Source organism: Meriones unguiculatus, chromosome 3 (assembly GCF_030254825.1).
Source record: "Meriones unguiculatus strain TT.TT164.6M chromosome 3, Bangor_MerUng_6.1, whole genome shotgun sequence".
Classification (NCBI taxonomy): domain Eukaryota; kingdom Metazoa; phylum Chordata; class Mammalia; order Rodentia; family Muridae; genus Meriones; species Meriones unguiculatus.
Genome location: NC_083351.1, coordinates 140,119,744 through 140,147,083, shown reverse-complemented (window position 1 = coordinate 140,147,083; position 27,340 = coordinate 140,119,744). Strand labels below are relative to the sequence as shown.

At 45.3% G+C, this 27,340-nt stretch overlaps 1 protein-coding gene across 3 annotated transcripts in view; it reads left to right on the top strand.

Annotated features, from left to right (window-relative positions):
• Rbm47 (RNA binding motif protein 47) overlaps positions 1–27,340 on the top strand; it is a 132,976-nt gene that overhangs the window by 39,992 nt on the left and 65,644 nt on the right. For all 3 annotated transcript variants that reach the window (XM_060380668.1, XM_060380669.1, XM_060380666.1), the window contains exon 2: positions 15,619–15,700. The gene's annotated coding sequence lies outside the window, so the exon portion shown is untranslated. The remainder of the gene's footprint in view (positions 1–15,618; positions 15,701–27,340) is intronic.

The following is a 27,340-nucleotide window of genomic DNA, read 5'->3' as shown; positions in this document are numbered from 1 at the left end:
CTGTCTCAAAAACAATGAATGGATGGATGGATGGATGGATGGATGGTTGAATAAATAAATGTAAAAACTTTTCTGCCATTGTCCTGTCCCCGAGGCTGTTTTCTAGAGCCCTGATTAGCTCCTGGGGCCATGAGATACTGAGTCTGCACACAGCTGTGGAGGAGAAGCCTCGTGGGGAGGAGCTGTTTGAGGAACTACCAGGGTACCCACGGAGCTGACTACGGGCTCCGGAACTGGGAGAACCGAGGCCACTGTGGGTCTTCGGCTTGGCTCTGCTTCAGGAAGCTGTTTCAGAAAGCGTGCCCACAAGGAACTGAGCAGTCCTGTGTTCACAAGTGCGTCACTTAGGGCTTCTTCCCTATCAGGCCACCAGATGAGCTTGGAGTCAGCGATTCATGACCTTTTCAGGGGAACTTTGTCAAGTAACTCCTGTTTTTCTTCTGGTCATCAGCTGTTTGCCACTGGGAGAACTTATTTCATGGCAGCCTACTGAAGCCTCTCCTTCTGGAAATGGATACCATATTACCTGATAGGACTAATACTTTCTATTCATCATTATTACTATTGTGTGTGCATGTGTGCACCTGTGGACACATGTGGAGGTGACAGGACTACATTTGTGGAGTTCATTTGCTTCGCCTTTACACCAGCTCTAGGGACTGAACTCTGGTTGCCTGGGTTCTGTGGCAAATGTCTTTATTTGCTGAGCCATTTAACTAGCCCCTTCAAGGGATTCATGTGGCTAGCATGTGATCACACGTGCTGAACATGTATGATATGCTTGTCACATGGTAATCACAAGTGTTCAGCAAAATAAGGTTAGGGCTTATTTTGTGGCTCCGGGTCCTGAATTCCATCCCATGATCAGCTAAAAGTTAAATGAATAAGATAATGGCCAGCTTCAAAGGTATGCCATTCTCCTTGTGTGACTACGTTGACACTTTGGTACTTCACCATTTGGGAAATGTATTCCTATTTATTATGTTAGCTGATGAGAGGATAGAATGTTTATAATAAACAAGCTAAGGATGTAACCTTGGGAAAATAGCGAAGTTAAGGCCCTGGGATCTCGGAAGAAAGGAATGCATTCGGTTGCCTATGGCTGCACTCTAGGAGTCTCAGCCTGTCAGCCAGAGATGCCGCCCTCTTGAGCAGATGTCTTTTCCCAGGCCCTTCTACTAGGCCCCTTGGTGGGAGCCTAGCAAGATAAGTGACAACACCTTTTCCATATATACAATAGCCTTCCCAAGGCTACAACACCCTTCCCAGTAACACAATACTTTTTCCAGCACTGTATCCTTCCCAGGGGCTGTTGAGGAGAGGCCACTGGCCTGTCCTGTTCTAGCCCAGATGGCACCTGAGAAGTGCATTTCCCTTTTGGAGCCAGACTTCAGGAGCTTGGGACAGTGCGCAAAGCACAGAGAAAATCAGGTAGGAATTAGCTATGACTCTTCCCATGACCAAACTGCCTCATGCATCTCTTCAGTCTCAACAATGCCAGGGCAGCTGGCATGAATTGGCCCTCAAACACAAAGTGTCCCCGATCAGAGTGGCCTGACTGGGATTAAGGACAAAGCCATTCAAGGTTGCAATCCTAAAGCTATGTGGCCCTTCTTGAGAGAGGGCTTTTGGCGGTGCCTTCTTGTAGGTAACTGCTAAAATATCTTCATTGGGAGCTATGGAATGAGTTGAGTATTCTCTGTGGGGCTGTAATGCTTGAAGTTAGGCTAGTGCAGTCTCAGCAGGCATGGTCTAAGATAAGACCCCTAGGGACCTCCACAGTTTAGGAAATGATTGGTAAGCTTTATGCCTCAGGTTTTACTCCTTGAATTTTGTCCCTTTTAAGACTTGTTTAAAACCTGTCTTCTCTTTATGAGCTTGCGGTCACTTGCAGAAATGAAAAGAAATTTAAAACACAGCAGGTTTGTCTATAACAACCGGGTGAGAGTCATTCTACTGGGTTTTTGTTTTGTTTTGTTTTTGTTATTGTTGTTGTTTGCTTGTTTGGTTGGTTTTTTGGTTTGTTTGTTTGTTTTTAGTTGTTGTTAATCCAAATTTCTCCTTTTAACTTTTTAATTTGTTTCCTTAGTTCCTCTGTAAGTGAGTAAAAAAATGTTCCCATTTCTTAGAAAAACTGTAATTACACTTGATCTTAGTAGAAATTTCATTTCTTTTCATGGTGCCAGCATTGCCCAGACCATTTATGAAATAATGAATTTGTCTTTTATATAAAAATATTGTGAATTTCTTCTATTCTTGGAGAATATCGTGAGTCCCAAAAGTCTAATAACCTACTGTCCTCACAAAGAGGCCGAAGAGCAATCTGGATTTGTGTACCTTGTGTGATCACTACTATCTTATTATTTATGTGAAAAAACGTTCTAAACACTACCCTGTGGTTGCTATATCTTTGCGGCAGCTCATCTGACCTACCATTTAGCTTTTAACAATGATCATTTTAAGCCCAAAATGTCCAATACTATTTTGATATTTTGTAGAACTGAGAATTCTGTAGGCCTTTCAATTTTTTTTACAAAGAATTTTGCTTATTAAGTGGTTAACTTATTTTTTATGTATGTGAATACTTTGTATGTGTGTGCACCAAGTATGTAACTGGTGCCCACAGAGGCCGGAAGAGGGCGTCATATCCCCTGGAAATGGACAATTGAGAGCTGTCATGTGGATGCCAGGAACTGAACCCTGGTCCTCTGGAAGAGCAGCCATTGCTTTTAATGGCTGAGCCATCGCTCCAGCCCTCTTTTGAAATTGTCCTTCAAGTTAAATATTCTTCCTTTTCTTAACCACTGAAGATAATTTCTCTTTATAATACCTACACCTTTGTTACATGAAATCCTAATCTAATTGTAAGAACCATAGGGCACAAAGGAGAAAACAAAGCCATAACTGGAGGGATTATATATCACTGTTGTTTGTTTGTCTGCTACTAATTTCTTTATTCTTCCAGCAAACGGGAAGTCACTAAGGTATGCTAACTCGGGTACTATGATCAGTCAAATGAAGAGAATCAAGTGCAGAAAAGCTAAACATTTTCATAAACCAGGAAGTGACAGATCATGGCTAATCTCTTAGTGATGTCATCCTTACTGCTGGCACCACAGTTTTTCCAGCACAATGCAGAGTTTCTATAGGTCCAAGAATGAGTGCCAACTTGACCCAGAGACCTCGTGTTTTCAGTAAATACACAGGAGCCTCCTGCATCTTGTGTGCATACGTGCATGTGCGTGCGCCTGTGTATGTTCATGTGTGTGCAAACCGGCAGAGATCAAAGAGGAACATTTCCCCGAGGCAGCATGTCTCACAGAAGCCCTATCAATCCTCCTGCCTCTGTTTGCTACAGCACTGGGGTTAGCCTTTCATGTGCAGGAATCCCTAGGTTTTCTTGTAGGTGCTGGGTGGGGATTGGAACTCTGTCTTCATATTTGTGCAGGAAGCACTAAGAGTTGATCCTAGGTCTTGCACATCCCAGGAGCCCTTATAAATGGTTGCCTATCTGGCACAGCGAAGCTGGCTGTTAAAATTGTTTGTCCTCTTGGGCAGTTGCTGTGCTTTGTCCGCCGGCAGCAGTCTGGAGGACAGCTCTCACAGGCTGGGTAGGATTACAGAAATGTGTCACCACACGCCGTACCCAGTTCCTTTTTCTGAGATCATTCTCCGCATCTCAAGCTGGCCTCAGACTTGCAATCCTTCTGCCTCAGTCTCCTGAGTGCCTGAAGACTTCAGAGCAGGCGGGAGGAGAGCCCATGGCAGAGTTTCGGTGGGCTGGATTGCATCCCATCATAGCGTTGTGCATCCCTTCCTACCTACCTGCCGCTAAAACAAAATGGAATCCTGGCTAGGATGTGTGAACTATGGTCTAGCTGTGGGCCACAGAGGATGACCTCTGTACTGTATTTCCCACAGCTTTAAAATGTTCGGGGCAGCTGTCCTTTCACAGTGGCCTTCTGAAGGACATGCCTGTGCAGGTCGGTTCACATTTTATTTCTGTTCACTTTCAACTTCAAGAAGTAACCTTGGAGGTTGATAGAGATTAAGGAAAAGACTCCTGCACATGCCCACAATAACAAGTATACACACCATTCATAGATGCTACACACACACACACACACACACACACACACACACACAATTTTGTTTGTGGTTTTGTTTTGTTTGGTTTTTTTGAGACAGGGTTTCTCTGTGTAGCCTTGTCTGTCCTAGACTCACATTGCAGACTAGGTTAGCCTCGAACTCACAGAGATCTGCTTGTCTCTGCCTCCCCGAGATTTCTGTTTGTTTTTGAGGCAGAGTCTCTCTGTAGGCCTGGCTGGTTTGGAACTTCCTACATAGACCAGGATGGCCTTCAGCTCCCAGAGATACACCTGTGCCACCAAGTCTAGAAAGAAAATAAAAAAGGAAACAGTCAGTTTCTATGGTGTTGTTTTAGTCTGATGGTGAGCAACATACAGGTTGCTGGCTGCACTAAAATGTACTTATGATTTTTTTTTTTTTAAAAAAAAGGCTAAAAAATGTCTCTCAACTGTAACAACTCATTCTGAATTATTTTCTTTATTTACATATTTGTTTTTACTATGGTTCTGGGGCTCAAACCCAGGGGCTTCTACACTGAGCCGTGGCTCCAGCCTCTTGGCTAAGTCTAGGCAGCTGTCAATCATCCTTGAGCTTTCTGGGATAGCGTTTGAATAATTGCACTCTCCCAGCACAGTTCTCATTGCTCAGATTGCATTCGCCACTGCTGTCATCTCTGCTAGGAAAATGTTGTGTTCGAGCAATTCCATACATAATTTTGTTGTCAAGGGATGAAGTTTCTATGAGGTAGTAGTCATGCATAGGAAGGATTAATTACTGACATTCGACATTAATTGAACTTCTGAAATGCTGTGTCATATGAAGTGTCAACGAGGCAGGACTTGAGGTTCTGTGACTTTACTTGGTGGGGTCTGTCTTGTCTGTTTTGATTGATTAGCCCAGGATGGCCTGAACTAGCTATGTAATGGGAGGTAACCTTGATCTCCTTGCCCTTCCCGCCTCCATCCTTGGCCACCTTGGAGGTAGACTCGGAAGATCAGGAGTTCAAGGTCAGCATAAGCTATGAAGTAAGTTTAAGGCTAGCCTGAGCTAGCTGTCTCAAACACAACAGAACACAAAACAAAAAGAGAAGCTCACTTTGGGGAAATGAACATGTTATCTCCTTGGAGGCAGCCTTGGATGGTGTGCTGGATGGTCTTCTGTCAACTTGACACAAGCTGAAGTCATCTGAGAGGAGAGAACTTCAATTGAAAAAAAAAAATGACTTCATAAGATTGGGCTGTAGACAGTCCTGGAGGGCATTTTCTTAATCGGTGGTTGATGGTGAGGGTCCAGTCAGCTTGGGTGGTGTCATCACTGGGCTGGTGGTCCTGGGTTCTATATATAATAAAGCATTGCTGAACAAGTCATGGGGAGCAAGACAGTAAGCAGCACCCCTCCATGGCTTCAGCTCCTTTCCCCAGGTTCCTGTCCAGTTAGAGTCCCTGCCTTGGCTTCCCTCAGTGGACTGCTTCTCTAGATATATAAGGAACAAAACAAAACAAAACAAAACAAAAACCTTTCACCCCCAAGTGGCTTTGTGGTGTCTTCTCACAGCCATAGTCATACAACTAACACAGATGAGAAAAACCAAGAATCCTACTGGGTGAAAACAGGGTTAGTCTTGGCAAGGAGAGGGGCCCTCTAAGGTAATGGTACCTGCCTCAGCAGCCTGAGCCTTTTGAACACCTTTCCTGTCTGTACTCCTGCCTTTCCCCTGTTCCGCTTCTCAGGTTGGACCCTTCCCCAACCCCCTTTTTAAAAGTCACCTCACTCTCACAGTCCAGTCGCTCTCCTTTGTCTCTGGTCCTAGATCGAGGTAGTGAAGGTGACCTTTCTATTGATTTAGCATATCTTTAAATATGGTGCATTTTGCAGATTAAATTTCAAGGGCCTTGATTACGGAGTGTAAAACATGCTGGTCATTTAATGATAATTTTTTAAAAAAGAATAAGCGAGCCCAAGGGTTGTTTGAGAAATGTTGAAATGTGTGACTGGTGTGTTGTAGAGTAGAAGAAATGCTGAAGATCATTCTTCCTCACAATGCCTTGTGCTAGAATTAGGCATGTACTACCACGCCTGGCTGCATTGCTCTTGAGTTTTAAAAATTGATCTTAGGAAGCTCTGAGAGAGTGCAGAGCTCTGCACTTTCTGTTTTTCCCTTTTTCCTCCCTCCTCTTTTCTTCCTCTTCCTTCTTCTTCTCCCCCCCCCCCCCCTTTAAAAATTCTTTTGAGCATGTAGCTCAAGCTGGCCTTGAACTCATAGCCGTGTGCCATCACACTCTGCGCAGTGTTGGAGTTGGAACCCAGGGCTTGAAGGGTTTTCTCTGAGGTGAATGCAGATCCCATCTAACTCTGGTGAAACTTCTGTCAGGCTCTGGGCCTGTTGGGAAATTCCTGGTGATTGTGCAAACTCGGTGAGTGCTTTGGGTGTTTGGACAACAGTATTTTGGCTGTCTCATCATGTTTTTAACCGTCGTGCCTCTAGGAGAGAAGGTAATGTTCCCAAAGTAAGTGTGTGGTTGTGAGCTAGCTGCGTGTAGTGTTCCCAGAGTCAGCGTGTGGTTGTAGGTGAGCGATTTCACAGGCTTCCGTCTCGTGGCTGTCCAGTGATGAGTAATTTGGAGGAGAAAAAGAAAGGTAAATATCAGAATCTGCTTGAAACCAGGAAGATCATAAGGTTGTCTGTTTAGTTTGTGGTTTGTTGTGCACAGGCGTCAGTCTGGAGCATGTTCTGTGCCACCCGACGGAACTGGGAACTGAGAAATCCCAAGCAAGTGTTCTTCCTACCCCGTGATAAAGGCTGAGTTAGCAGAACAACACAAACCCTCCCTGAAGGCTAGCATGTCTTCCTGACTTGGGTGAGGCCCTGAAAGATGGTGGGGGTGATAACTAGTGAAATGCCGAAGAATTCTGCTGAGTCAAGGCTTTGCCTTCGCTGGTGCTGGTCACCCCTACTGAACTGCCAAACAGGATTGCCTGGACACTCTTTTACACTTCAGGGCTGGGAGACATTTGTGTGACCCCTGGCTAAACGCTGGCCTGACCCAAACCCTCGTTTTGCCCTCTTTGTTCTTTGAGATTATTGCAGTTAAATTTTATTGTATGATTTCTGTTTTGTTTTCTTTTTCCTTTTTTTCTTTTTTCTTTTCTCTTTTTCTTTAGTGTCCAAAACAATGTTGCTTTTCCTTTCTCTAGATAGAATCTCATCTAGCCCAGGCTGGACTTGAAATCTTGGTCTTCCTCTACCTCTCTAATGCCAGGATTATAGGGGAAGGATTACAGGAGACGATAATGTTCCCAAAGTAAGTGCGTTGTTGTGCATTACCATGCCTGGCAATACAGGTTTTGTGCAACATTTTTTTTTCTTTTTTTTTTGAGACGGTTTCTCTGTGTAGCCTTGCTATCCTGGACTCGCCTTATAGACCAGGCTGGCCTTGAACTTGAGATCTGCCTGCCTCCCTCACTGAGTGCTGGGCTTACAGAGGTGTGCCACTGTGCCTGGCTTGTTCAACATTTTCATACATACATGTCATTGTACTTTGCTCATATTCTGCCCACAGTCTCTTCTCTTTCCCCAAATAGCTCTAATTTTGCTTGTGTGTTATATATATTCTATATATTAGATAAATAAGTCTGGCTCATTTTAATTAGCATCATTATCTCCAGTTCCACCCATTCTTCTGCAAATGACATTTAGTTGCTCTTTGTCTGTTGGGTCCATGTATGTTCTTTTCTTTCATGGGTTTGTCTGTTGATGGGCATCTAGGCTGATTCCCTAGTTTGGCTGTTGTGTATAGCGGTTCAACAGACACAGATATACAAGAGTCTAGAGCATGTTGACTTAGATGCTTTTCGTATAGCCAAGGATGTTCCAATGGATCATATGGTCCTTCCACTTTCCACAGTGGCCTCACCGCTTTCTTTTGTGATCTTGAGCTAGTGGGTTGTATCAGGTATTGGACTCCACCTGAGATGCAGAGACGACAACCCTGTCTCCATGGAGACCACAACTGGGGATACCTGAGCACTAACCAAACTTGGCCAGTATTTAGTTGCAATCTGTGATAAGTACTGCGAGGAAGCTTAATAGCAGCGTGGGGTGCAAGGAGAGGGGAAAGTACCTGTTTTAGGTTGGAAGGAAAGGCATCGTGGAGGAATTGGCATTGGACCGAGACTGGAGGAGTGGAGCTGGCTCTAGCTACTGGTGAAACAAAAAACCACTGGCCCAATTAAGCATCACCTTTCATTTCTACGAATGATTAGTTTAGGGGACAGAAATAAAAAGAAGAAATGAGTCACAAATTGGCATTGCTGTACATTCTGGACAGTAGTGGAAAACAGTTCTCTTTCTTCTCCCCTCTTCTCTGCCTTCTCTTCTTTCTTCTCTTTTCTTCTCTTCCCTTCTTTTGACCAGAGGCTTTCTAGTTCATCTTGGAACTCTTCATCCTTTCTCCCAAGTGCTGGGATTACAGGCATACATCACAATACCTGCCATTTTCCCAAGTAGTGCGTGGGGCTGTCTGAATCGTGTGAGAATACAACACAACCCTATTGTGCCCAATATGTTGTCAAACGGCACTTTCAAAGGAAGAGGTTGAGAGCTGGATTTGCCAGCCAGCGTCTGCAGCCCCAGCTCTTGGGCAGTCAAGGCAGAAGCATCAGGAATTCAAGACCACCCTGCTACACATCAAATTAGAAGCCAGTCTTGGATACATGAACGATGTTGTCTCAAAAGACAAACCATGTACAGTAACTCAATAATAAAAAAAGAGGAAAGGGGGCAGGAAGTGATGTGTGGGAGTGGCCGTGAGTTGTGGGACTGTTATCCATAGGATAGGGGTAAGAGGGAGCACGGGGCTCTCAGGGTGGGGCTGAAGCCTCCTAGCACATTTCTTATAAGATCATTCTTTGTGCCATAAACCTTCCAGGGGCCCTTAAGCTGCAAAGCTGCACCTTTATTTTGTTTTTTTGCCACAAGGTCTGGTGACATAGCCTGGCCTCCAACCTTCCACTTTTCCCAGCCGAGCCTTCCACGGATTGTGCTGTACATCACTCGGCCTGCTCAGAGGTAAACCTTTAAGCTGTTGGAACAGCTCTGCTGAAATCCATTGTTTCTGTGTGAACCCAGAGACACCAGATCCTCACACACCTGCATTCTCAGCTTCAGAACAAAGGGCCCCTGGTTCACCACCAGTCTCTGGTCTCAAAGACTCGTTTTGCAGAGGTTTTGTTTTGTTTTGTTTAGTTTTGTTTATTTGCCTCTCACAGTCACTCTGAGATTTGAGCAAATATATGAGCTTTTGTTATGAGAAAGACTCGAGGCAGACCTAAGGAAGGACTGGAGGATGTTGTTTGAAACTAATTCGATGAAAGGCGCATTGTCTGACCAAGCGAGAGTGTTTTCTCAGATGTTAAGCATTGACTAGTGACAGACCCCAGCTTCAGGGTGGGTCTAGTGCAGAAGAGAGGCCCTTCTCCTGGGACTCACCTCTCAGGGAGGGAAGCAGGTAGATCCTAGGATGGGCTGAAAGTGAATATGCATGCTTACGGTAATTATAGTGTAAGAAGAAAGTGAGGAAAGGCAAGGGAAGGGGTGCAGGGCTGGTGATGAGCAGGATCTTTTAAAGAGAGGAGTCGTCAGAAGCCAGCACGGTGGCTTCCAAATGAGAGCCACAACAGGCTTGTGCAAGTCAGTGGACAGCGCTTAGAGCTCTTCATCCACCGTGGGCTCTGGGAATCCAAACGAGCTCTTTGGTCTTGCACAGCAGGCAATTTTACCCTCTGAGCCACCTCCCCATCCTTCCTGACGGAATAAGCCTCCCACTCAAGACCTTCTCCTTTAGTCCCCTTTTCCCCCTTTGCTGGGATTGCAGTCTGTGCTATTGTACCCAGCAATATATAGGAAAATTGGTAGGAAGCTGCAGAGAGGAAGAGCTGCTGCTCTTCCAGAGGACCTGGGTTTGATTCTCAGCACCCACCTTCCAGCTTACAGCCATGTTTAACTCCAGTCTCTGGGAATGTGATGTTTTCTATTCTGGCTTCCTTGGGCACCAGGCATGCATGCCCTGCACATACATACATCCAGGCAAAGCACCTACACACATAAAAATGAACAAAAGTCTTTAAAACAAATGTCCAGCTGGGCATGGTGGGGTATGCCTGTCATCTCAGTGGTTGGGAGGTAGAGACAAGAGGATCAGGAGTTCAAGGCCTGCTTCAGCCACATAGCCAACTCACGACCAGCCTAGGCTACATACCTTTTATTTTAGGAATATCTTTTGTTTAGTTTTTCTATGGGGTTTCCATTTCCACTCCTGTGTTTTTATTTTGGGAACCTGGGTCTCCTGTAGCCCAGGCTGGTCTCAAACTCTGTAGCTGAGGATAAACTTGAACTCCTCATCTCCTACTTCCACCTTTAATTGCTGGGGTTAGAGGCCCAGGATGCCAAAGGGGCTTCCATCTCTTTCTAAACAAATGCTAAGTATTTCTTGAGAAGCCTGGATTCCCTATATCAATTATTTTGGAAACAAAGTTGAGTGCCATTTGGTTACTTTTGTTTTCTTGGTGCAAAGATACTGTGCAACTCCTGTGTCATGCTCCCAGAAGGCAGAATATGAACAATTCTGCTTTCTTGGCACTGTCGTGGGTGAGATCTGTGCTTGCTTTTGATAGGCTGGCTGGCTCCACCTTGCCAATGTGAAAGTACTAGCATATTCAAATTAAGTTGAAGTTATCATTGAGATTAAATCATCTGTGGAATGTGTGAGCCTCAAACCATATTATTTTACGGTAATGCAATTTCTGTAGTGACTTCAAGCTGTGCCCCTAGCCCATGACAGTCACATCCCCTCACACATAGAAGCATGTGGCTTACCCATCCTCGGGTCTCCTACTGAGCGTTGGTGAACAGGCTGGGCTTGCTGCCTGCTTTTGTGCCCAGGAACCACAAGAGGGCGGCTTGTCCAGGGAAGCCAGGTTAAGAAAGTACTGTTCTTGGAGAGCGAAGACTTTGGACTTTTTCAAAATGGCTCTCGTGTAAGGAAGCCGTTTTACACCCCTACCTAGTTTCGTCCACACAAAGAGGGGATGTGTTCAGGGTAAGCTTAAGAAGAGTGTTTTCCTGCACATGCTGCCCCCTTTCTTTGGGATATAAATATCCACTTCCTCATGGGGCCTTCTCTCCTCTACCTTTCCTACCTTCAGTCTTTACTGTAATGTCATTTACACAATACATTTCAGTGTGGGCGTGTATGTGTGTGTGTGTTCTCTGTGTGTTTGTACCTGTGCAGTCGACTTACTCTTATCACCCACCTCATATTTATAGGTGAGCTCTCTCACTGTGAACAGGACAGCACTCTATTGGCTAGACTGAGCTGGTTCTCCAGGGATCTGCCCACTCTCCTGCTTTCCCCTCACCCCCTCCCAAGTTTTAAGGTTACTAGTGTGTGTAAGTGCTGGGAGTTGAGACTGAGAGCCACCTCGTAGCTCAGGCTTGCTTGGAGCTCTCCATGTAGCCCAGGCTGGCCTCAAATTCACTGTCTTCTTCCTGACTCAGCCTTCCAATGCTTAGCTGATAGATGCAAGTTTCAGTGTCTGGCTTCCCTTCAGCCTGAAAATTGTAATGTTCCTTCAAAATTATTATTTTTCTACAAAATCTTATCTTGGCCAAAATGCTGTGAAGACATTTATTATGGTCCTCTCTTGAAGGCTGTATGAGAGCCTGGGAGAGAGCCAGGGAAACCAAACCCAGCATATCTCCAGACAAGTAAATAGGTTTTTTTTTGTTTTGTTTTGTTTTTTTTTTTGTTTTTTTTTTTAACTCTTTCTTATCTTGTTCATTGTTTTAGTCTGGCTTATGTTCACTGAGAGGGAGAGCAATATTTAATTACACAATCATTAGTCTCTCATTTGTTTTTCAGTGTTTATTTCTGCTTTAATTAGCACCCATTGCACTCACACATTTAGGCTAATTAACTCACTCCCTGTGAAGGAAGTGCCACTCTTTCTTACCTCTGCAGATTGACAGGTGTGTAAGGAAAGTGGGCGCAGTCCTGCTTCAGTAACAGGTAGGAAAAAGGAGGTTTGCTTTCTGATGGCTAAAGTAGAGTCTTTTTCTTTAGGAAACATTTTCTCACATGGGTAAATGACTAAATTTCAAGTACTTAAGAGGATGGATCTCTCCAGGCAGAGAGATCATGAGTTCAAGGTCATCCTCATCCGCATGGTTCTATGCCAGCTGGGGCTAATGAATGGTCAAAGTAGTCCCCATGTTTGTTTCACCCCCTCCCTTACTCCCTCCCTTGCTTTGTCCTCCCCCACACACACTTCTTTCCCTTTCCCTTCCTCTAAAACGCAGTGCCCCCACCTGTGAATGTGATGCCGTAGGCTGTGTCTGCATTGGCCATGGCTGAACACACTGACCATTCTAGTTCCGCATCTCTAACTTTGACCCCAAGCATCCCTGCTCCCAGGTCCCTCAGCACTCCTCCACATTGTGGTCAGAGTGCTCCTCCATTCAATTCCAGGAAGGCTTCCTTCCCGACTACAAGTCTTCAGTGGCTCCCTGTGCCATCAGATACGAATTCTGGTTTCTCTGCTCATTCAGCCTCAGGCCCTCCCACTCTCCATCTCGCTTGCCGAACTGGATACTCTTCTTGTCACGTCCCTTGTCCCTTCCTTTCCCATGAGCTCTGGAAAATGTCCTCTCGTCATTCTGATGGAAATATCAACTCATCCTTCATGATTCAGTCCTCATCTTCCTTGATTAGTCAAGATGGAGAAATTCCTGCCTCCCTGGTTTCCTTGAACATGCTAGCTGGCATCTCAGCATTTTATAATGGCCTCCCTGCAATCCCATGTCCTGTTAATCTGCTCCCACTTAGAGGGCAGTGGCTTTGTCTTTCCAACTTAATATTTCTGGTCTACCTGCCACGGCTACAGGAAATACATCCATTGATCCACAGTTGGCTATTCCTTGCATTTGGCAAAAGGGCCTGGTGTAGAACAGGTGTTCATTTAGTCTGCACTGAAAGCATGAATATCCTGCCCTACCTTCGCCCAAAGATTGTAAATTGAGGAACCATCAGCATAGTCAAGCCAAGGTTGTCTTTTACATGGCCTTATGGTACTGAAGAGGTTATACATTTGATAGTTACGGTGTGCCCTCCCAGTCCTCACTGTCCACTCTAGTCCTTTAATTGTGTGCTTAGCCGTCTGTGCTCATCTTGGGCATGCTAGTTCTGGGACACGGTCTTGGGTGGGGTGTGGGAAGTTGGCATAGGTTGGTTTCACTAGGTAAGAAACTACCCCAGACCAGCAGCTTCTGCAGCAGGAGTTGATGTCACCATAATTGTAGAAGAAGCTGGAATTCGAGATCAGAGCATCTGCATTTAACTTTTTTTTTTAACGCTTATTTGTTTATTGCTGGGTGTCAGGGCATCCATGGAGGTCAGAGGACAACTTGTAGGAGTCGGTTCTCTGTTCTCCCCTTCCACCGTGTGGGTCCCAGGGACCAAAACTAAGGTCTGGTGGCAAGAACCTTTACTTGATGAGTCATCTTGATGGCCCAAGATGACTGTCTTCCTGTGCTGTTGCTTCGTGGTCTATGTCCTCAGACCTCTTCTTGTAAGGACTCCATACGTATTATATCAGGACGCATCCCAGGAATTTCATTTAGCTTAGATCACTGCTCTGAAGATCTGATCTCTGAATACAGTCCCATTCTGAGCCCCTGAGGGCTGGGGCATTAACAAATGAAGGCAACAGGACTGTGTCCTTATGAGGGGCGTGGACTCTCAGCATCTGTGGTTTCTTCCTTGTATTCCTGTTTTATAACATGTCAATAAAAAGGAGCCCAGGAACCTTCCAGTGCCTTCTAGTCACATGATCGCTACTCCAAGTGCCTTGTTCTTGGGACCACAAACATACTTCTTAAGAAACTGATGTTTCAAAATGCCAGGTAGAACACTGGTGTTTTTCTGTCTAGAAATCTGTTCCCTTTCATTTTGATCATTTGGAAAGCTGACCCGTGGGCTGCATACTTCCTTTGTCAAGGGTTTGGTGGACAGGGAGATAAAAGTCAGGTAATGACATGGCACCACCTCCGTTTGCTGTGAGCAAACAGTCAGGTTCTTTATTACCCTTGAAATGGGCACTCGTGACACAGGTTGGTCTCCGAGAAGCAAGGCCATGCCAAGTGTCTGTGGGTCAAAGTTCCTTCAAGCATGGTATGCTAATCAGAAGTTTAAGCTTAGTTAGCTTCGCCCCTGCACTAGGGAGAACTTTGGAACAAATGCTTACTGAGTTGGACACCAGGAGTTAGTGTAATTCATAATCCTTTTCCAAGAGGCAGGCTGTGGTCTTTCTTGGTAGGGGCAGAAGTGAGGCTCCTGTCACAGCTTGATTCATTCTCCGTGGAGCTGTATTATATAATAAAATCTGCTGTACAGAACCTGGCTACTCAAAACTGTTTTAGTGGCCACAAAGCCGAACAGTTAAGGAGGTCTGTATGTGTGAGCAGAAAGGCCAGCTGAAAAGGCTTGGAAAGCTGAAGAAACACATAGAACACTCAAGATCCACTGTGGTGGCCAGGCTGTGGTAGCATGTGCCTTAATCCCGTCACTCAGGAGGCAGAGACAGGCACATCTCTGAGTATGAGGCCAGCCTGGTCTACAGAGTGAGTTCCAGGATAGCCAAATTTACATAGAGAAACTCTGTCTTGAAAAACAAAAACAAAACAAAACCAACCAACCAAAAAAAAAAAAAAAAAAAAAAAGATCCATGGTGGTGTCTCTCATGTAATTCCAGAACTTGGGAGCTGGAGGCAATAAGATTGGGAGCTCAAGGCCAGCCTCACCATGCAGTATGTTTGAGGCCAGTCTGGTCTACATGAGACCCTGTCACAAAGCAAATGGGCAGCAGAGCTGAGTTTGTCATCGTGTTGCCTCTGTAAGGCTTTTCTCTCTATTCCTCTTCCTCTCCTAGTCAGAGTGAGATGATTTTTCCCTTAGCATGTCACATAGCTATGAGTAGTGTAAAACTGTCAAAAGGATGTCACCTCTTTTCTCAGTGTACCATAATGCCTAGATATAGTATCCCTGTATGAATGACAATAACAGGTTTTTCTTCCTACCTCTCCTCTGCCATTCTCATCAGTAATTCTTAAGAGAGAGAGAAAACCTTTTTATTACATTTATTTATTTGGCACATCTTTGTGTGGGAACGGGTAGGGTTGGGATGAGTGTGTGTACCGCAGCATACACGTGGAGGTTAGAGGACAATTTGTAGGTGTCAGTTCTCTCTTTCCATCACATCAGTCCTCAGGACTGAATTCAGTGGTCAGGGTGGGTGGCAGGCGCCTTTACTCTCTGAGTGGGCTGGCTGAGCCATCTCGCTGGCCCCTGTCAGCGGTGCTTCAACCCAACACCCTCGACCCTCAGCCATCCCCGTGCTGCCCTGTGAATGGTTCTTATTGGCAGACTTCTCGTTGGCATCGTTTGGGTTACTGACGGCAGCTTTTCTATTTCACAGCCCAGGTAACCAAGACGTTAGAAGAACGGTTTGCTCCCTGCTACCCAGCCTCACTCGCCATTCCCCAGCTCACTGACGCTTGGTAAGTTAAGGTGGCTTTGCTTGACCATCACTCAGATGAACACACATGCAAGTAACCACCCATCCTTGTTACTGTTTTCATTTCAAAGACATTTTCATTGTTTAGTTTTATGTGTGTGCATGTGTGTGTGTCTCTGTGTGAGCATATGCTGTGCAAATACTGCTGCCCAGGGATGCCGGAAGAGGGAGTGATCTGCTGCAGCCACGGTTACAGACGGGTGCTCAGCCTCTACCCACCCATCAACAGCAATTTAAGATGCCTGCAATTGGGATGCATCTCACAGAGACTTAGATTCTGGTAATCCTTAAATAACCCACCTGAAATGTTCGAAGAGTTCAGTGCTTCCTGTATTCCGCTGTTTTCCAGCGCCGGGGGGATGACAGTCAGGGAAGGTCTGGAACTTGGTTGCCATTTTGACAGAGTCAGATTGGCTTACTAGGCAGAGAGGGGCTGGAGATAGATGGCACTGGCTGGGGACAGCCATGTTGAGGGTTCCAGCATAATCCTCGAGTGTCAGTACCAAGGTGTGGCACAGAGCTGACGGGTTCATCTGGAGAAGAGTGGCTTCAGGCGTAGAGCAAGGACTTGGTTACACTTCCGGAAGAAGTGTACTGTTGACATCCTTGAAGGGGTAGCTTTCAAGCTGAGGGTCAGGTTTGTGGATCGTTGCTATTTTTGGAGTCCAGACAGACCTCTTTCCACATCAGTCAGCATTATTCCTGGACCTGGGTCCCAAGTCTGGTTTTCCTCTGTATTGAGAGGTCAGTTCCCCTCGCCTGCATCTCTCACGATGGCAACCAGCTTCTCGTAAGAGGTCTGCTTCACCAACCACATGTTCATTTTTCTGCCTCACTTCATTTTTGATATGATCAGGCCAGGGTGTTCATTAGCTCAGCCCATGGATCCCCCACCAAAAGCTACACATAAAAAAAGTAAATGGAGTGAGTGAACCCCCACTCTCAGCTCCTTGATTCCGCACCTGCCCGTTAGGCTGGTTTTCAGACTTAGTCTTCTGTGTTGACAGCTTCTAGCAAGAGTATTGTTGAGGGGCTGGAGAGATGGCTCAGTGCTTAAGAGCACTGACTGCCCTTTCAGAGGACCTGGGTTCAATTCCCAGCACCCACAAGGCAGCTCACAACTGTCTGTAACTCCAAGATCTGACACCCTTACACAGACATACCTGCAGACAGAACACCAAAACACATAAAATAAAAATAAAGTTTAAAAAATAAATTCTTTTAAAGATTCAGTTCTTTTAGAAAGGGGGGGGGGAGAGAAAACTGTTTATGTCACTGTTGTGCTATATGCCTGAGATCCCAGCACTTCAGAGGTAGAGGCAGGAGGACCAGGAGTTCAAGGATCTTTCTCAATTACATAACCAGTGTGAGCTGTGGGAAGCCCTCTGTCAAAAAAGGGAACTCTGTCTGTAGATAGATAGGTAGGTAGGTAGGTAGGTAGATAGATAGATAGATAGATAGATAGATAGATAGACAGATAGATAGACAGATAGACAGACAGACAGATAACACTAACGAGAGAGAGAGAGAGAGACAGACAGAGAGAGAAAGGGGGGACTCTAGTTCTGAGTTGTCCATCCTGAGCTTGATAGTTTCTAAGGCAGGAATGAATTTAAGGGTTTAGTTGGTCTTAGGAAATGATCAAAGCTAGAACTTTTCAAGAGGTTTATAGTCTCTCTCTATCACCTCCCCCTGAAAATTTTGCCTTAGTCTGTCATCAGAGTCATCAGTTTCCCAGCAGAAGAAAATCTGAACTTTTATTATGAGTGTTTCGTCTCTTCTTTGGATATAACTTGAAAAAATATCCTGTGGGGTGTGTGTGTATGTGTGTGTGTGTGTGTGTGTGTGTGTGTGTGTGTATACATGCATTTGTAGAGGCATTGTGCATGTCATGTCATATGTACGAAAGTCAGGACAATTTTTGTGAGCAGTTTTCTCCTATGATTCAGGTCCCAGGGATCGAACTCAGGTCTTCAGTTTGGTCTTAGCCTTTGAGTGCCCTCACTAGGTCAAACAGGATTTTTGTTGTTGTGGTGGTAGTTGTTAAGTAGTTCATATTCCTGAGCTAAAGTTCAGCCAGTGAAATTACAGGTTGTCAGGAACAGCTTTTCATATAACCCCTTGTCTTCAGAAAACCTCCCTCTCCTTTGCTCATTTCAAGAAGGCTGCAGGAGGTTGTACAGCTCGTGAGGCCTATATGAGAGAAACTCATTAAAGAGCGAATCACCCAAAGGTCAGACAGCTGAGCTGAGCTGAGCCGAGCAGACTGTCTTTTCTTTAGTCATGCCCTAAGAGGGTCCTGTCACAAATTGACCCTGGGTTACTCAAAACAATCCCGGAAGTGAGGTTCAAGAAGCAACTTTTGGCTTCTTCTGTTTTGAACAGAATGATTGTTTTCTTAACACACATTAGTAATATTTACTATATACAGGAAAGGACTCATAGTTCATCTTGAAACCTGCCCAGTGCCACTGTAGCTAAAATTCTGGGGACTGCATGAGGGCTGCAATACTTTATCCCAGTACAACAAGATCTCTGCACCAGGGCCCAAGACTGAAACCACAAGTTAATAGGAAATACTAACAGCAATGTTAACAGAACCCCAAGGTAAATAAATATTCATTGCGTTCACAGTGCAATTCTTTGGGTGAGGATGTAACTCCATTGCTGATGTGCTTACATGGCACTAATGAAGCCCTAGGTTCCATCCTGTGGTGGTTTGAGTAGGTACGGCCTCCCATAGACTCATGTGTTGAACGCTTGGCCCATAGGCAGTGGCACTATTAGGTGTGGCCTTGTTGGAGGAAGTGTGTCACCATAGGGGTGGGCTTTGAGCTCCTCTATGCTCAAGCTATGCCCAGTGTGGAACACAGTCTCCAGTCTCCTCCTGCTGCCTTCAGATTAAGATGTAGAACCCTCGGTTCCTTCTCCAGCACCGTGCCTGTCTGCATGCTGCCATGCCTCTTGCCATGACAATAATGGACTAGCCGTCTAAAACTGTGAACCAGCCCAAATGACAATAATGGACTAGCCCTCTAAAACTGTGAACCAGCCCAAATGAAATGTTGTACTTTATAAGACTTGCCATGGCGTTTCTTCACAGCAATAAAACCCCCATCCCTAGCATCTCATAAAACTGGATGTGGTGGGACATTTTCTATATTCCCAGCACTTGGATGATGGAGGCAAGAGACTCAGAAGTCAGTGTCATCCTTGGAATTTGAGACCAGCGTGAGATATATAGACACTATTTTTAAAATTCACAAAAGCATCAAAGCTTCCATAATTCCTTTGGCCACCTCTTCTCTGATGACTTGCTTGCTGCCAAGTGAGATGACCCATTTTCTTTTTCTTTTTCTTTTTTTTTTTTTTTGTTTTGTTTTGTTTTGTTTGTTTTTTGAGGCAGGGTTTTTCTGTGTAGCCTTGACTGTCCTGAACTTGCTTTGTAGACCAGGCTAGCCTTGAACTCACAGAGATCCACCTGTCTCTGCCTCCCAGAGTGCTGGAATTACAGGTATGAGCTAAGGCACTTGGCTTGTCCTTGAACACCTTTTCAAAAGGACAAAGGTAGAAAGGTAGAATGAGTCATGGCTTCACCAACAATGTGGCTGTTTGCCTAGAGAGAATGTCGGTCTTCTACAAGGCAGAATTTTACAACCACTCTTCACTAGGAAAAGGAAAGCTGGGAACCAGCAAAACAAGCATCCTTTGGCAGAGTATCAGGTCAATGGTGGCTCCATGCTTTGTAGAAGGGCATTTAATGGATTGGAAAGTAGGAAAATACTCCCAAGGCTCTGAGGCTGAATTATTTGGCTAAGGTCAGCATCAAAGCTTTAGCCACATTTCATGGGTGACCTTCAAATGTCAGCAGTGGGTTTGGGAACATAGCAAAGTGACAGAGAGCCTTCCTAGAATATACCAGGCTCTAGGTTCTGTCCCCACTACCACAAATGTCAGCCCTGAAGCTCCCAAAAACCGTGTCTGCGAGCCAATCATTAGATGTGCATTGAGTCAAGGCTTCCTGCAGGGTGGTCAAAAACAGCTGGTTCCCAGATGTGTTTGCAGCTGCTGCACCAAGGACACCTGACCTTCACTTCAGCCACACTCACTCATATCTGTGCCGGGTTCAGATGTTATAAAAATGTTGACAGCAGCAGAACAGCCACACGCATTTCATCCAGAATGACAAAAGTTCTGTGACCTAGATGTAGATGAGGCATTGTTGGAACTGAGACCTAGGTCATCAAGGCATACCTGACGCAGAGTGAGCGGTCATCTCCTGGCGCCCAGAGTGGATGGCTATTTTATCCAGACAGGCCCTTAGACCTAACCCTGTCATTTTTTCCTTTCATCTTCACGTATGCAGTCCATCACCAAGTCAAGTCCTGAAGTACTGGAATTGGAAGGAACCCTAGAGATGGCTAATTGCAGACAATATTCATTGAGTGATTATCATGGGCCAGGCACAGGAGAATGTTCTTATTTTTATCTCATTTTATCTTTACAGTAATCCCACCAAGAAAGTTTGGCAGCTGGGCATGATGGCAAGTGCCTGTAATGCCAGTACTTGGGAGCTGCAGACAGGAGGATTAGGAATTCAAGGCCCTGATGGAGTTATGCAGCGAGACGTGTCTCAGCAAAAACAAAATAAACAAACACCAGATTTGCCGGCCTCTATCAGTGATAGAGGGTAGAGGCAGGTGAATCAGGAGTTCATGAGCAGCCTTAGCTACACAGGATTTCAAGGGTAGCTATAGAAGACCTTGTTTTAAGCCCCTTCACAACACGTTTTTGAACCGTGAATTTCAGGGACATAACCAAAGCATAGCACATGCCAAGGGTAGCTGGAGGCCACACAGTGTGCTCTTTCACCAGTCACTCTTCAGAGGGCTGAAGGACCACCAGAAAGGGCATGCTTTGGACATTCCAGCCAGAATCCACAGGCATTCTGTAGCCCACATCAGTGGGAATTCCAAACTGTGTTGCATGGGACAGAGCCTAGAACCTGAAATACGAATTAGGTAACTAGAGCTTTAGGCAAGCTTAGTTCACACTGCAAGTTTGAGGCTAGCCAGGGGTATATATTACAGTCTCAAACAAAACAAAACAAAGCAAAACCAAACCCACAGATCTTCCACCTTACTCCCCCCCCCTTACAAATATCCCATAAAGACATACACAAATTTGTATTCCACCCTAGGTTGGGTTTGGTGGGAGAGATATCTTTTAAATTCCATCTTAACTTAGATTAAATATCAGGGAAGGTTAAGACCTCTGTGTAAACCTCTCATTGATTATATAAAGTAATCAAGAAACTAAGGACATGGCCCAATGGACTAGCCAAGCTTTGGACTCCGGTGTCTTGATGCTAAATGACTTCCTAATCCAATTATAGTTCTAGTCTCACAGTACTGCCATAGTCACAAAAGAGAAAAAGATTAAAAGATGGTGCCTCTAAATGTCATAGCTAAATAGTGATTTAGCTGTTACTTTCCTGGCTTCCGTATGTACACACACACACACACACACACACACACACACACATATTTCATTTATCATTATTGTATCTTTGCACACATGCTGTGCATACCTTTGTGGACGAGTGAGTGAGGTTCAGGGAGGTTGCTCAGCACCCTCCTCTATCAATCTGTCTTATCCCTTTGAGCAAAAGCTGGAGCTTGGGGTCCAGCTAGGCTGGCTGTCAGTGAGTCCCAGTGGTCCATCCTCCTGTCTCTGCCCCACAAGCACTGAGGCTAACAAGCAAGCGCCTCATGATTGTGCACCCAATATTCTCAACCACTGAGCCAGCCATCTCTCTAGGCCCCTGGTTTGGTGCTGTTGTTTTACTTAAAAACTTATTTTCTGTGTATTTGATGTGATGATGTGTGTATATGGAAGTCAGATTCTGTGTTGGTTTTCATCTTCCACCTTGTCAGAGGCAGGGCGTGTTTGGTTGTGTGCAGCTAGCTGTCCCTCACTCATCTGCCCTGCCTCCCGCCATGGCTGTAGGAGTTCTGGAGTTCTAGGGGGTGATACTGTGTCCCGCTTTACCTGGGCTCTGGGGATTTGAACTCAGATCCTAACATTTGCCGGCCAAGCCACTAAACTATCTCCCCAGCCTGTTTTACATTTTTGTTGAGTTGGGAGAAAAGGAAGAAAATTATGTAAGAGAAACAGGGTGACCTGTAAAAATCTAAACTGTTTACGGTTTGGCTCTCAGCAGAGAAAACATTTGCTGGGAAGAGGCCTACATTGTTACCCTTGTAGCTGTTGGTGTTCACCTTTCCAGATGATGTCTTATCACGTAACTCAGGCTAGCTTGGAACTCATTATGTAGCCCAGGTTGGCCTCAGACTTGTGGTAGTCCTCCTGCCTCTGCTTCCTGAGTGCTGAGATTAAGGGAATGGACTACCACATTAAATTAATACTGGCCATGTTCCAGGCCTGATCTCTCTTTGGGTGATAAGGACAGTGACTCTCACAACAGTGTAAGCTCCGTGTTCTCTGTGCTTGAGACAACGCTGACATCGGGTGAAGGAAAGCAGCTTGGCTGGTGAGTACAGGAGCGCTGTCACCTCTGTATGTGAAGACCAGAGATTAGGCGGTAGGCTGGCACTGGAAAGGGAGGCCAGAGACTGCTCTTGGCTTGAGAATGTGATGAGTCACAGTTTCTGGCAGCCCCACGAATCAACTGGGAAGGCATATTGAAGGAGAAAGATGAGAAATAGCTCCTGGTTGCATAAAGCCACCAGTGAGGGAGCTCAGCCTGTCCTGTCCCTTTCAACACAGGAGGATCGAGATTGAGCAAACAGATAGGGGCCTCTCTGGGCAGGCAAGGCATGAGGGCAGTGCGAGCCAGGGTCTGTACTCTGAGCCACACTGCCTGCTTGGCTCAGATGCTTTCTCTTAATGACTTGCACTTTTTAATCTGGTGCCTGTTGGCCAGGTGTCCAGGGCCCTTGGGTGTCCCCAAAATTTTCTCTCCCTAAACCTCCTTTCTGCTGTGGTACCAAGTATTCTCTTCTAAAGCACCCTTCTCCATTAAGACTCCAGTTTGGGCCTCTGCTCTGCAGACTTTTTTTCTCTCCATTCTTGCCCCATCCACCTAAACTTCTGTGTGCCCAACTGCTGCTAGCATAACCCAACCTGCCTTACCTCTGATAAAACCCCATGGTCAAGATAAAGCAAAGAAGAACAAACACACACACACACAAAAGAAAAGGAGAAAGGAAGGAAAGGTAGGAAGGAAGCAAGGAAGCAAGCAAGGGAGGAAGGAAGGATAGACAGGAAAGACAGATAGAAAGAGCGGGTCGGGGGTGGAGGGAGGGAGGTACAAGGGCCTGGAATGCTGGCTCAGTACTTAAGAGCCTGTTGCTCTTGCAAAGGACCCGGCCCTGGTTCCCAGCACACATGGTGGCTCCCAGCCACTTTAGCCCTAGGGGATCTGACATTTTCATCTGACATCCTTAGCCACCAAGCACCTACAGGAGGCGCACACCTACACGCAGGCAAAGCGCTCACATACAAAAACCAAAGCCGAAAAAAAGAAAGTTTGCTTGCCTTTGTTAAAGGAAACCTTTCCCGAGTGAAAGAGGGGGTGCTTCTCCCTATTTGCAGCATACTCTAGGGGCTGGAAACTGAAGAGAGCCCCCTCCCCTTGGCTGCTGGCAAATACAGTTTTGGAGGTTTTCTGGTTGTGTAACAGGGGCATACACCTCTTTCCCCTCTTACTGGATCATTAGAAACCAAAACGGAACTGGCGGTGGTAGTGCACACCTTTAGTCCCAGCACTGGGGAGGCAGAGGCATGCAGACCTCTCTGAGTTCGAGGCCAGCCTGGACTACAGAGTGAGTTCCAGGACAGCCAGGGCTAAAAGAGAGAAACTCTGTCTTGAAAAGCAAAAACAAACAAACAAAACAAAACAAAACAAAAACAAGCCTTTCTCTAATTTGTTTGCTGTGGAGCCCAAGTTTATTAAGTCCACCCAGGGGCTGGGGCCCGTACTGATATGAAGACAGGACTTTGGTTCACAGCAATGCTTGCGTTTTCTTTGGTTGGCCTGTACCAACCAATTTGGAAAATTTCCCAGTTCACTCCCAAGGCTGATTCTTGGCTCAGCTTAGGTTCCTAGTAGCTTCTCTTTACGGAAGCAGCATTATCTTACCACTCTCCGTGGTGGGACTCCCAGTCCAGAACAAGACAGTCAAGTACGCAAAGTTGGAAGCACTGGTTAGGAAAGTCTGCCCTGAGTCTAAACGCTTGTGGCAGCTTTGGGTAGCCACACACACACACACACACACACACACACACACACACACACACACGTCTCTTGGGTCTGTGAGAGAGCAGATGAGCAGCAGAGGCTGGTTCACTGAAATTTGAGATGCAAATAACTTGGAAACTCCAACCATTTTGGGGAACCTGCATCATTCAAAAGACCGTGGAAGCCTCTGATGGCCACAAGCTGAGATTTTGGAGTCCTGGTGGTAGAGCAGGTTCTGAGTTTTCTCTTCCCAGTCAGTAGCTTCACTTGGCTTCTTTGGGCTTTCTCATTTGGGTGAGGAAGTAAGAGCTGTAATGACTCTTCACCTAGGAGTTCGCAAGAGCTTGCGTTTGTCCAGAATGTACTGCTAGGCCTGGTGGGTCATTCCTGTTATCCTGGTATGCAAGAGGCTGAGGCAGGGAGATCACCAGGAGTTCCAGGCTAGCCTGGGCTACAGAGTGAAGCTGTGCCCACCCCCTGCCAAACCAAACTAACAAAACCCAAACCAAACCAAAATAAATAATAAGTAAATAAAATGGAATTATAACAAATGGTCAGGGCTGAAAACCTGTACATTTTTTATTTATATATTTAGGATTATATGTATTCTTAGCATACATATATATATATAACAATAATTTTTAAAAAAAGAGCTCATGAATTTGAAAGTGAGTGGGGGGTGAGGAGTGTGGTGTGGGAGGGTGGGAGGGAGGAAAGAGAAGGGGGATATAATATCGTTAGATTATAATCTCAAAAAATAAAATATTATTTGAAAAAGCTAATAAAAGCCGGGTACAGTGGCCCATGCCTGTAATCCCAGCACTCAGGGAAGCAGAGGCAGGTGGCTCTCTGTAAGTTTGAGGCCAGCCTGGTCTACAAAGCAAGTCCAGGACAGCCAAGGCTACACAGAGAGACCCTGTCCCCCCCCAAAAAAATAAAAACATAATAAAAATTTAGCATACCTGTAATCCTAGTGCTTGGAAGATGGAGGCAGGAGGATCAGTAAGTAGTTCAGGGTCATCCTTGGCTAGTTCTAGACCATCCTGAGCTACATAAAACTCGACCTTTAAAAGAAAAGAAAGAAAAAGAGGTAGTGTTTAGCACATGTGTGGAAAGCATAGTCCAAAGTCAGCATTTCTCAAAGTTTTTGTCTTTGCACATCTCAAAAACAGATAAAGTGTAGTAGGATGACCAATTCCTTAGAAAGCTCACATAAGTAGAATTTTTTTAATATAAATATATTCCAGATAGTGCACAGAATGTATTACATACTAAAATATCATTTTTATTTACTAAATATATTAACTCTATGTTCTTTAAAACTATGGGAACCAGAACTGCTTTTATTTTTGTTTGTTTTTGAGAGTGTGCCTGGCTATATAGGTCAGTCTTCAGAAATCTGTGAAGATTTTGTTCTGTTTTTGCTGTGTTGGGATCAAAGCTAGCCAGGTACTCAACCACTGAGCTATAGTCCGAGCCCTCGTTTAACATTTTTGTTTTCTTTTCGGAAGGCTCATTTTTACTTATGTTTCTGTGTATGTGTATCTGGTGTGTAGGCAACTCTGTTCCGATGAGTGTAGGTGCCTGTGAGGCCAGAAGAGGGCACTGGATTCCCTGCGCTGGAGTTACAGGGTCTTGGGAACCAAACCCTGGTCCTCTGGAAGAGTAGTGTGTGCTCTTAAACCCTGAACCATCTCTCCACCCCTTCTTTTAATTTAAAAGAAAGAAAACGAAAAAGAAAGGGAGAAAGAGAGAGAAACAAAGAAAAGAATCAGTTGTTGACTTTGGAGTCAATGTAGACCAGGCTGGCCCTGAATTTGTCATCTTCTTACTCTTTCTTGAGTTGTTGGGATTGTAGATCTTGCTTCTGAGCATCAGTTGTGAGGTGTGTGTGTGTGTTCAGATGTGTGTGTCCTAGGACTCACACCTAGAGGTTTGAGCATGCTGGGTGAGTGCTCTATCATTGACCTACATCCATTGCCTGACAAGGGTTAGTTTCCTAAATGTTAGTTCCGTTACGGAACCTTCAAACACGTCAATGAAATTTTCATGCTTTGTTACATTGCAGTTCTCAGTCTATTTTGAACTCACACAGGACGATGCTAAACCAACATGGTCATTTGGAAAATATTGGTTCATGTATTTGTAAAACATTGATGTATGTTTTATTGTACAACAAACATTGAAATGTGTTACTGTCACAACTGATCTTCCTAAAGAAGCCTTTCGTTATTGGCAAGCTGTGGAGCCCGTGTTAGCAGATACAACTTTACCTTGACAGCTAGAATTAGAAACAGCTGTGGCCTTTTTACGGGCTAGGCTTACTTCTTTCATTTGCTAGAAAGTGTCTGCCAAAAGCCCAAAGCCAATGAGCTGTAGTTGATTTTCTCCCGTACAAATGGCTTTCTAGGAGGGAAGTGCAGCTCAGTCACACAAGTGATATCCCTGAGGCAGCATGACAAAACAGGCAATTTTCTGGGTGAGATCCCCAGGTTCCTGGAGCCTCATTTTGAGAACTCTTGGTCTAAAGGCTGAAGTTCCAGTGAAAGCCGGTATCAGATGTTTGCTGTCCCTTCATCATGTGGCCTCCCATTTCTTGGATAATTTGAGAAAACATCAAAAGCCACTGGCACCTTCTAGAGGGTGTAGGTTGAGGTCAGGGTGGGTGATAGGCAGTTTCCAAGGCCACACGTACCGCCATACTTGAAGCCCTCTTCTGAGATTTGAAGGAGCTGGAATAATGAGGACTCCAACCTTCCACATTAAATCTCCACCTCTCTTTTCTGCTCTGTCCCCTCGTGTTTCAGAACTCAAAATTGCTTCCAAAAATGAAAGCATTCTTCAGACTAAGTATACACAAGGGTCATAGGTATCCAGGGCAGACCTGGGCCACCAAAGTGCCCAGGTATTTTGGAAGGGAACAGCGATCTCTCAGTATTGAACATTCTGTGAGCTCTGTGGTTGAAATTTCCAAGGAGAGTTCTTCAGTGGCAGAGGAATGAGGACTTCTGAAACTTCGAGGCCAGCCTGGTCTACATATTGTCTCAAAAAACAAACAAACAAACTAAGCAAACAAAGAGGCAAACAAACCTGAGCGGGCCCAGTGCACTGGTGTACTGAGGACCACAGAGCAAGCCGTGGCGTTGTTACCAGTGGGACTTTAGAATGGGAAGGTGGGAAGTGTGAAGCTAGCCAGGGATACAGAGTGGGACCTTACCTGAACAAACCAAAGCAAAAAAAGCCAGCCAAATAAGAAAACATGTACTGGGCAGAATGCAGTGACCTTTCTCAGGGACACAAATCATTCTGTGACCAGCATGAGACAGCACATTTAAATCACAGCACACCAAGTGCTGGGTA